We start from the raw sequence: 11,813 nt of genomic DNA, 5'->3' as shown, positions 1-11,813 counted from the left end.
CAGCCTGCGCGGCCGGATCGGGCGGGGCGGGAGGGAGGGCGGTGGGAGGGGGGGCGGCTGCCGGGGCGGGGTGGGGTCGGCACGCGGCGGGGGTCGGCCCCGGGGGGTTTGGGGGGTTGGGGGGAGGGGCGGCCCGGCGCGGGGGCCGGCCCGGGGAATCAGGGAGCAGGGCTGTCTCTGTAGTGTGACTCCGGGCCCGAAACCACGGGGGCGAGTAGGGACCATAGAAAAGGGGGAGACCAGACACCGCGTGAAATCCCTTTTATCCAGCCCGGGCGCAGGGGAGTTTCCACGGGCGACCCCTTCGCCCACATACCGGGCGAAAAGCCGAGGCCGCAGAGTGCGTGGTCCGGGGAAGGCTGGTGTAGCCGTGGAGCTGGGAGGGTTGTGCCCTTCATGTCTCAGGAAAATTGCTCTGATTTCTGAGGCCCGGCGAGCACGCTGCCTGGAAGGGAACTGAAGTTAGTGCCCAAGTTTGTAGACAAAGGGTGTAAAGATGCAACAGAAGTGTAACTGTAACCCTGACCCAGTTCGGCCTCAAGGTCTGTCATTGCTGCTGCGGCCGCTACTCGAGCGTTTGGAGTTTGCTGGTCGTGTTTGAAAGGGAGCAGGTGTCAAACGGATTTAAACGAATACTTTTAGATCTGGGTGTTCCCCCCCCGCCCGCCCGCCCCAGCTTCACTTTCAGAAACACAGAAACGTGCCAGAGTTGGCCCTGTTTGAGGCAAGGCCTTCATACCGGCAGCAGCCAATGCACCGTGAAAGCGCTTTCATACTAAGGTCGCGGGCTTTGGGGATGCGCGAGTTTCAGCTGAAAAATGATCGGCTCATAGTATTCCCTCATCTTGAGATTTGGAATGTTCGTGGCTGGGGCCGGGGGAGAGGGGGCCTCCCTTTATAGACGATAACATTTTAGATGAGAACTCTCGAAAGTGATGGACTGAATACTTCAGAAGAATATGTCTGGTTCTCTGTAAAAGAGAACAAGGTCTGCTGGTACTCTTTAAAAATGGTTGTTGGACTGACCTGTTTTATCCAATCTGTGAAATGAAAACTTACTAGACTTTATAAACCAATTCAGCCAGCATCTGATTTTTATAACTGATACTTTTGAAGCTTGCAGTTTATCGTTTATCCTGAGAACCAGAAGTTGAATTTTTTTCATAAGTCAAACGTGATGGCTTAGCTTATCCTTTGGATCAGCCATACTTGTCAGTATTACATGCTTTACTTTCACTGGTCATTGTTTACTCTGTGGGTTTTGAATGTGAACAGTGTAGTAGGTTTTGTACTTCTGTCCTGAACATACATGAAGATATTATTTGTGAGCAGGTTTTGTTCTTGTAAACTTGATATAAATTCTTGTTTTTGTTTTGTTTTTAGAATAGCTTTGTGTGTGGAGGAACTAGAACACGATAATTTAGGAAGCGATCCCAAGTCTTTTAGAATATTTTAAATCCATGATTAATGGTGATCCAAGGATTGTGTCTTGATTTTCTGAGTATGCATTATTGTCTTAGTGTACAGTTTTTAGACTGGCAAGTATTTACCTCAGCTTTAACAAATTTTGTGAACGCTCAAGGAATGGCAGGATATCAGTTGTAATCAGGCTGTTAAATATGTAAAAACAAATCAGTTAGTACATTTAGAAGCCAAAAATAGATGATGCTTGATTTCTGCTGTTTATAATCATTACTTTGACATAATTCGTGTCAACATTTTTTGCATGCTTGCCAGTTGGGGACTCAAGGTTAGCCTAGTAGAAAAGACAGAATCCCTGCCTTTCTTGTAAATTGACGAGTATTTTGGTGACATTTGAGTTGGTTATGACCTTGAGGCATTAGACAGGGATGGATAGGAGAGGAGGGCTGTCTCAAGGACATGAACAGAAGTCTCAAAATTTAGAAACTAAGAGGTAGAAAGGGTGTTGGGTGAGAGGGAAAACCCAAGAATACCTAAAAGGGGCCAAGTTACAGAAAGGCCTTAAATGCTAAGGAATTTAGAAATTAAGATAAAGAACTAGAGTTAATTTTTGTTTTTGTAAGAGTAAGTAGCTTAAGTAGGTAAATAACAAGATCAAATCTGTTTTTGTTTTGTTTGTTAATCTTAGAAAAAAGTAATTTTTGCTATATGGTATTTGGCACCCATAGATAACAATTAAGCAGTCATTCAGGTTTGTGGTTGATTCTTTAGCCCCATGTAAACTAGTTTGCCTTTTAATATATCTCTGTGGAATTCCAGCACGGTGAAAAAGAAATAGGTCAGAAGTATGAGTTTGAAGCATCACAGAAGACAGAGTTGTAAAACTGGAATGGTACTTAGAGATCACTTAGTTTAGCGGTTATCAAACATTTTTCAAAACAGATTTGTTTTCCTGCAGAGCCCTGCTATACAAAGCAGAAAAAAGCAGAGCTGTTGTGGTTAAAATAGAGGTGGAGGTCCAGGTGTTTTGGGAACACAGTCTGTAAAACACCTAGTTCACTTCTCTAATTGAACAGATCCATAAAGTTTTGGGTGGGTGTTTTTCACCAATGCCCATATAAGCTTCTTGAGGGTAGCAGCCTGCCTCCTGTTCAGTGCTGTATATTCAGGGCCTAGAACAAGTTATAGTCTCATTAAACATTTGTTAGATGAAGTCTAATACAGTCTTCTAGTTCCAAGTCCAATCTCTTTCTATTAACAGGCTCTAAGAAGTCTCTTATTAGAAAGTTTGATATTGGAAAGGGTAGGGAGGCAGAAATCGGGCCTTCATTATTACTTTTCCTTATTTTCTATGTTTAATTGTTAACATGCTTTCCCCCATTTATTTGAAGATAGAATTTGACTTCTTTGAGTGTTTGAAATATTTCTTTTTAAACTTCCTTCCTTGAAGTTATATTTCTGTACTTTAGTTTTTCATTGAGCACCATGTGGGTGGTTTAGAATTATTTGTATTTTCATGTGAAGTATTAGTTGAATATTTTTCAACTTTTACTCTGCCTTTTGAGAGTCCTTCCAAAACTGAGTCCTCAAACAAGGGAAGACTGAGTGAATAATATCCTGGTAATGATGGCATAACCCCATAATTTCCCCCAATCGACTTAAATTGAAAGAGGTCTTTTTAGAATTTTGGGGGGCGGTGGGTTACCCAAATTTACCAGTAAAACACTGCTTTTTAATTCTACTTTTAGGAAGCAAGTGGTGCTCATTTTCAAATGAAAATGTGTTTTCTTCCTTCCATGTGCCTTTTCCAGGAATGATACTACTGGCAGTTTTATCATTTTAATTGTTAATAATGCAAGGAAGATGAGATAGTAATGGGAATTATGAGAATTCATTATGGAAACTATAAATAAATATACCATTCACTCAGCAATACTGTCTGGTAGGTTATAGGAAACCCTTCAACTTTGAGAGCACATGCAAAATTTAAAATGATACAAATCTCCCTAGTGTGTCTGAAGTAAGTTTCTTTCGATCAGAGCAGTATCTGTGTCTCAGGTTTCTAGTCTTCCTTTCTAGCTAACCAAAAGCATCAAGTCCTCTCATGAAGATACTGCCATGGTATAACATAGCTTTCTGCACACATAATTTCCCCCTAAGTTGATTAATAGATATCTCAAGGATCTTAAAAAATATATAAACAAGTGTCTTGTATCTGGGTTTAGTTTTTATTGTTGTTGCTGTATTGCTTTGGTTATTTTTATTGTATTTTCATTCCCATGCCACTCCCTCCCCCTCAGTTTCTGAGGTTATATCTGTACTGATTTTTGTAAATCACATTCATTGCTACTGATCCTAGTATTTCAGCTAACTTCCATCTTTCTGATTCATCTGTAAACCCTGAAGTATTTATTAGATGCTAAAGACGTTGAAATAGAACAGATTTTGAGCCAATCTTCAGCAGACTTTCCTAGAAATGAGAGCATCTTCACAGTCAGCACTGTGTGTTAGAGCAGATCATGTTATATTCAGCCCTGGGGAAGCCACTATTATTTCCAGTAGCCTAAGCACACTCAGAATTGTCAGCAAGTGTGGGCTAGTGAAAAGGCTGTAGGCTCTGTTACAGCCCAGGGTTTTGTGGAGAAAATTACTTAACATCTCTGGACTTCAGGGGATAATAATACCTTCCTTGCAGGGTTGTTGAGAAGATTACATTAAATGAGGTACTATTTTTTAAAGTACCTGGTGCTTAGCAAAATGAGACGCTTAGTAAATGAGGGTCCCCTTCAAAATACCAGGATATAAATTCTTCATGTGGCAGATACCGTGTGAGTTTTCCTCATCACATTCCATGGCAGCATGCAGTAGGCACTCAATGGAGTAAGTGAACTTGACTATTATTTTTTTACACTCCCTCCCAGGAATCTGCTCTTGGAAGGTTTCCTCTAATAGGCCACTACCTCAGCTAGCTGGTTTGCGGGAAGAGGGGTTTCATCGGTTTTAAGTTTTCTAAAATTGTGTGCTGAAAGCTGCCTGTAAGAGGAACTGAGGAAAAAGCGGATGAAGTAGGGAGGGGGGAGGGACTAGTGAAATGCCTTGCCTAGGCAGTGGCCAGGCCCTAACTCACTTGTTTTTCCTAGTGTTTCTGTGAAACGGGTGTTGTGAAATGGGCTTTGGAACCTGCAATACCTGGCTTCTTCACTACTTCCCAGCTATTGGAAATTGTATGAATTAGTGACCTTTCGTGCCCCTGTTTGTTTGTTTGTAAAAGGACTTGAGAGAATTATATAAGATTATATATAGGAAAGTAAAGTACCTGGCATGTTGTAGGTTTTCAAACAATATTGATTTTCTTTTGGCCCCTTCACTCTTAGCACTCATTATCATGACATCCAAAGAGGACAACTGATGTAGTGGCAGGAATAACCTATACTTAGTGCAGTGAGATTTCATCCAAATGGTTGCATAGGCTGTGTCTGCCAGCAGTGACTGGCACAGTTACCTTTGTAGCTATTAGCCCTCCATCAGGAAGAATAATCCAGGGGAATCAGATGTGATTGAGACTCCCCAGTTTTTAAATCACTGGAGTTTCTAATTGCAGATTTCTTTAGAGGTGTATGTGTGTGTATACATTTTATGCTCACTAAAAATGTATTTTAGTAATATTATTGATACTTTATTGGTAGGAGTAGTATATTCAAACTATTTAGTAATCAGTACTGCATGTACTGACCACTGAATGGATACCAACCTTGCCCCTAGAGCAGAATTCAGACAGACTGCAGTGTGCCAGGCATTAGTCCTTTAGCTGCTAAGTCGTGAGTGGCTGTGTGGCAAGGGGCCAGCATGGTGGGGCGCAGCAGAGTGTCAGGGTCAGGACTGTGGCTGTTGACCAGCTGGTTCAAGAGCATTTTAACAGTTTGATAAGGACGATTGTTCAAGTGCATACTGGCTGAGTATTGACCGACTTCTTGGTAACTCAGTGATGAATGAATTACCTTCTTAGATCTGATCCTCCTCCCAATTAGTACGAATTGTATCTCAATAGGATAGAGGAGTTTGTACTCCGATGATCTTTCATTATCTTTTAAAGATAATGAAAACTTTTCATCTGACTTTTTAAAAAAGTTGGAAATTCAATTCAGGAAAAGACTAATGAAACAAAAATACATTAAAAATGTTGCTTCTCTGTGGGATTGGGGGGGTGAGGAAACATTAAGAGCCTATGGTTTTTTGTATAGTGACTAGACTTTCCATAAAATAATTTATTTGTAAATTTTGATTTTCATGTCGAGTTTGCTTAAAGCAGGAATAGAATGAGTGTTCCTTTGGTGAGACTCTTATCTCTGAAAGGAGATTATGTCGCTGAGGCAGATCTATCCCTTGGGTGGATCTTGTGATAATTTACTCTTGCTAAGGAGGGCATAGATGCTTATAGAAAATCAGGCTGTATCTAGCCTGTATATGATATCAGTCAGGCTGACCAGCTGAAACCTCTGCAGCTGTGATTAGAGTTGGGGAGATTATCCTGGATCTGGGCAGGGCTGATATAATTACAACCATCCTTATTAGAAACTGGAGGAGTCAACCTGCAGAGAAAGTAATGTGACCATAGAGCAGAGGTTAGGATGTTGTGCTTTGAAGATGGAGGAAGGGGCCATGAGCTCAGGAATGCAGGTAACCACTAGAAGCTGAAAAGGCAAAGAAATGGATTCTCTCCTCAGGCCTCGGAACGAACCAGCTTTGCCCATGATACCTTGATATTAGCCCAGTGAAACTGACTTTGGATTTCTGACTTCGAGAACTCTAAAAGAATAAATTTGTGTTATTTCAAGCCATTGAATTTGTGTAATTTGTTATACTTGCAGTAGGAAACTCATACATCTGGTAAAAAGGGAAGAAAAAGTGGCAGTATCAAAACACTTTTAGATGTAATGAAATACAGTAGGTTTTTACTTTCCTTTTGTTTAAAATGTTCTTATACTTGAACGACTACAGAGTAAAAAGTGTAGAATGCCAAGGTAAAAAAAAAGTCAGACTCGTATATTTGTTCTCATAGTAGCGTATAAATGACTTTACATAGTGGAAGCTATTAAGTTTTGAATTCTTCCTCTTTCAGTATCATATAGTTCTTGTTGATAATTGTGTTGAGGTAAACGCCTGATACAGAAATATTTGAGGATTATTTATGGGGCTTAATTTTTTTCAAAATATAGTAATGGATTCCATGAGCCAGTCACTATCCTAAGCCTTAAGGATATGATAGAGCTGAGAGCAAACTAGGCCCAAGTTTTTCACTTACAGAGTGTACACTTAGAGTTCCATGTGGAAAGCGCTGTCCAAAATACTGTAGTACAACATTAAGCGGGCATCTGCTTGTAGGGTTAGAGAATGTCTTCTAGAGGAAGAGCCGAGCTGAGGACTGAAGAATGAGTAAGAGTTGGTCAGATGAAGGGAGTAGAGGGAGTTTTTGAAGTTTCCAGGTGGAGGGAAGAGACTTTGTGAACAGTCAGGGGTGAACAAGCATGACTTGAGAAAATTTTTCTATGGTAGGAGTGTGGAATAGTGATTTTCAGCCTTTTCACACTCATGGCTACTTTAGTGCCAGAGTTTTTGGTGACATTCTTTTTTTTAATTTTATTATTATTTATTATTTGGCTGCATGGGGTCTTCGTTGCTGCGCACGGGCTTTCTCTAGTTGCGGAGAGTGGAGGCTGCTCTTTGTTGCAGTGCACGGTCTTCTCATTGTCGTGGCTTCCCTTGTTGCAGAGCACGGGCTCTAGGCACACAGGCTTCAGTAGTTGTGGCACGTGGGCTCAGTAGCTGTGGCTTGTGGGCTCTAGAGAGCAGGCTAAGTAGTTGTGGCGCACGGACTTAGTTGCTCCGTGGCATGTGGGATCTTCCCAGACCAGGGATCGAACCCGTGTCCCCTGCATTGGCAGGCAGATTCTTAACCACTGCGTTTGGTGGCATTCTTGAAGGAATTAAACTTTGAATACCTGTATTTTTAAAAAGCAAGTTTCAGAAAAATATCACATAATTTACTTGATCCTCTTCAGAAGTCTTTATATGGCAACTTAACTGTTGTATTCTGCCCTAATAAACCTCTTCGATGGCCTTTTGAGGCAAAGCTCCAGCATACAATCTTACCTGATGTTGTGCTGTGGCTCCTTTGCTTTTCTCGTGGCAAGTTATACCTCTTCCTACCAGGTCAGCATTCTGTGTCACTGCATCATAACAGTAGGCATTCTGAGTTGTAGCAGAATTACATTTTATTTATTGATCAAACTTTGGTGGACCCACGTGAGGACTCGCAGTATATTAAGGTATACCTGTAGGAAATCATTGTGAGAAGGGGGAGTGGTGAGCAATGAATTGGGAGAGGTAAGCAGGGGTCAGATCATGAAGGGTCTTTGCATTGGTTTTCTCTTTGCTGATGTAACAAATTGCCACAAACTGGTGGCTTAAAACAACATGAATTCATCTTCTGTAGGTTAGAAGTCTAACTGGGCTAAAATCAAGGTGTCATTAGGGCTGCATTCACTTCTAGAGGCTCTAGGCAAAGGCAAAGGTCTTTTCCAGCTTCTAGAGGCTACCCACATTCCTTGGCTTGTGGCCCACTCTTGCCATCTTCAAAGCCAACAACGTTGCACCTCTCAGAGGAGTCTTCTGTAGTCACATCTCCCACTGACTCTCTTCTGCTTCCCTCTGCCCCTTTTTTTTTTTTTTTTTGTGGCCCGCAGGCCTCTCACTGTTGGGGCCTCTCCCGTTGCGGAGCACAGGCTCCGGACGCGCAGGGTTAGCAGCCATGGCTCCCGGGCCCGGCCGCTCCAAGGCATGGGGGATCTTCCCAGACTGGGGGACAAACCCGTGTCCCCTGCATCGGCAGGCGGACTCTCAACCACTGCGCCACCAGGGAAGCCCCCTCTGCCACTTTTAAGGACTCTCATGATTACACTGAGCTCACTTGGATTATCTAGGATATTTTCCCTCTTCTAAGGTCAGCTGATTAACAACCCTTAACGCTATCTGTAACCTTACCTCCCCTTTGCCATGTAACCTAGCATATTCACAGGTTCCAGGGATTAGGAAATGGACATATGGGATGAAGGAGGGATTATTCTGTCTTCCACTATCTTACAGGCCATGTTAAAGAATTTGTATTTTTCCTTGATGGCAAGAAAAACCGTTAGAAAGCTTTAAACAAGGAAGTAACGATCAGATTTTTTTGGGGGGTGAATCACTCTGGTGGCTATGTTTGGTGTAGTCATTTGTTTCAAAAATTTTGTCAATCAATTTAGTAGGTCGTTTCCACACTTTTTTGATTGTTGGTTTAAAAACTTGTTATTTTGCAATAATTTTAGATTTGCAGAAGTGATACACAGTACAGAAAATGCAATAACCTTCACTTAGCTTCCTCTAAAGTCTTAACATCTTCCTCTCATGATTTACCATCTTATAAAACTATGGTACCTTTATCAAAACTAGGAAATTAACATTGGGGAAATACAATTAACTAAACAACAGATTTTTATTTACATTTCACCAGTTTTTCCGATAATTTTTTTTTCCATTCCTGTGTCCAATCCAGGATATCATGTTGCATTTAGTTGTCGTGTTGCCTTAGTCTCCTCTGGTCTATGACAATTTCTTAGTCTTTTTTTTGTTTTTTAGGACTTTGACAGGACTGGTAAGTTATTTTGTAGATAGTTCCTCACTTTGGGTTTGCTGATGCTTTCCCATGATTAGACTGGGGTTATGATTTTTTTAGGAAGAATACCCAGAGGTTGAAGTGCCCTTATCATGTCATATCAGGGGTTACATGATATCAATTTGTTTTATTACTGGTCATGTTAACCTTGGGCACTTGATTGAAGAGATGTCTTAGTTTGGGCTACTATGACAAAATACCATAGACTAGGAGGCTTAAATCACAGACATTTATTTTCTCAGTTTTAGAGGCTGGCAGTTCAAGATCAGGGTGCCAGCATAGTTGTGTTCTGGTGGAGACCCTTTTCGTGGCTTGTAGACCTCCATCTTCTCACTGTGAGCTCGAATGGTTTTCTTCTTATAAGGATACTGATTCTTCATGAGGGTCCTACCGTCGTGACCTAATCTAAACCTAATTACTTCCCCAAAGCCCCACCTCTTAATACCTTCAAATTGGGGGTTAGGGCTTCATACGGATTTGGAGGGGGACACATTCGGGCCAGATTCCTCCACTGTAAAATTACTATTTTTTATTTTTTCCTGCTCTGTTGGGAGCAACTCACTTAACTCAAGCCTACATTCAACAGAAAGGGAATGATGTTCTACCACCTGCAGTGAGGTGTATCAAATACTTTGTGGGCATATGTTAAAATCACCACAGTAATTAATAAACATTCTTAGGGAGATACTTTGAAATTACTATCCTGTCTCCGCTTAAAATTTCATGTACTAATTTTAGCATTCCTTATTTGCTCTTGCCTGTGGTTATTATTGCTGTGGAATTCTAATGGTGATTTTCTTTTTCCCTCATTCTTTCTACATATGTTATTTGGAATTTTTCTGTAAGGAAGAATTGCCCCCTTTTCTCTCCCATCTTAAAGTTTATTCAGTCATTTATTTATATTATTACGGGCTTAAGAATATTTATTTTATTCTTTGGACTATAAGCCAGTACTATCATTATTTAAAATTTTTACTCAAATGGTTACAGCTTTGGCCATTGGGAGCTCTTTCAGTTTGGCTGTTGTGTCCTTTGGCCACCGTCCTTTTGTTTTTTGAGCACTTCCCTACTTTCTGGCACTAGCAGATGCTCCATCTTTTACTTGCCCTGTGGCAGCACCAAAGTCTGCTCTTTGTCCAAGGAGCCCTGGTTCCTTTTGTTGGGACATGGTGTTAAGAACAAGTATGTAAACCTATTTATATAATTATATCTGTTGCCTATTCATCTGTATGTGTATTACCTAAATATCCTTCTGTTAGGTTATCATACATTTGTAATAAAGTTAGACTGATTTGTCACAGTCTGATTCCATCCTAGATTTTCTCAACATCTGGCTGATTTTTTACAAGAATTTGCATGTAGTAAATTTCATTCATTCTTTGTAGTGTACGGCTGTATGGGTTTTGATGAATGCATGTACTAGTCAAGTATCAACCACCACAATACTATTCAGAACAGTTCCATCACCATAAAAAAAATGTCTTCATGCAGTCCCTTTGTAGTTAACAGCTCTCTCTTCCACAAATCCTGGCAACCATTGCTGTCCTCCTTCACCTTTTCCAGAGTGTTGTATAAATGGAACCATAAACTATATCATCTTTTGGGTCTGGTTTCTTTCACCATGTTCATCTATGCTGTTGCATGAAACAATGTTCTGTTCCCTTTTATTGCTGCATAGGATTCTATTATATGTATAAACAGGATTGTTTATCCATTCCTCCATTGTTGAATATCTTGGTTGTTTCCAGTTTTTGGTGATCATGAATAAAGCTGCTATAAACATTCAGGCACTGGGTTTGTGTGAATACTAGTTTTCAGGTCACTTAGGTAAATATGTAGGAGTGGGACTGCTGGGTCAAATGCTAAGTGTATGTTTAACCTTTTATAAGAAACAGCCAAACCATTTTCCAAGGTGGGTGTACTATTTTGCATTCCCTCCAACAATAAATTAGAGTTTCTGTTAAACTATATCTTTGCCAACATTTGATATTTTCCGGGTTTTGGTTTCAGTCATTCTAATGAGTGTATAGAGATATCTCATTGGGATTTTAATTTGCATTTCTCTGACTAATAATGAGCATATTTGCATACATTTGCCATCCATATATCTTCTTTGGTGATTATCTTTTCACATCTTTAACCAGTTTTTGGTTGGGTTGTCTGTTTTCTCGCTGTTCAATTTTAAGAGTCCTTAATATATTCTGAATACAAGTTCTTTACTGAGCATGTGATTTGCAAATATTTTCTCCTAGTCTGCTACTTGTCTTTTAATCCTTTTAGTGTTTTTTGCAGAGCAAAAGTTTTTAATTTGATTAAGTTCACTTTTTCAATATTTCATGCTTTTAGTGTCATAGGTAAGAACTTATTGCTAAACTCATATTCACCTAGATATTCTTCTATATTTTCTCCTATAAGTTTTAAAATTTTCCATTAAATCTGTGATTCGTTTTGACTTAATATTTGTTTAAGATCTGAGACATGTGTTGAGATTCATTTTTTTTGCAATCTGTGCATCGATTGAAAAGTACCGTGAATTGAAAAGGCTGTCTTTCCTCCATTGAACTGCCATGGTACCATTGTCAAAAAATCAGTTGACTGTGCTTTTTTGGCCCTATTTTTATTATTTTCTGTGTGTCTAGCCACAAAAGAAAGACCACGCTTTTTTTTTTTTTTTTTTTTT

The 11,813-nt window shown here is 40.2% G+C and overlaps 1 protein-coding gene across 1 annotated transcript in view; it reads left to right on the top strand.

Moving 5' to 3' along the window:
- LOC103074859 (protein transport protein Sec24B) overlaps window positions 1–11,813 on the top strand; it is a gene marked incomplete at its 3' end in the record, with an annotated part of 80,739 nt that overhangs the window by 255 nt on the left and 68,671 nt on the right. The gene's annotated exons all lie outside the window — the stretch shown is intronic.

Source organism: Lipotes vexillifer, unplaced genomic scaffold, assembly GCF_000442215.2.
Source record: "Lipotes vexillifer unplaced genomic scaffold, Lipotes_vexillifer_v1.1 scaffold22, whole genome shotgun sequence".
Classification (NCBI taxonomy): Eukaryota; Metazoa; Chordata; class Mammalia; order Artiodactyla; family Lipotidae; genus Lipotes; species Lipotes vexillifer.
Note: the sequence above shows the minus strand (reverse complement) of the source record. Positions and strands in the feature narration are given on the sequence as shown.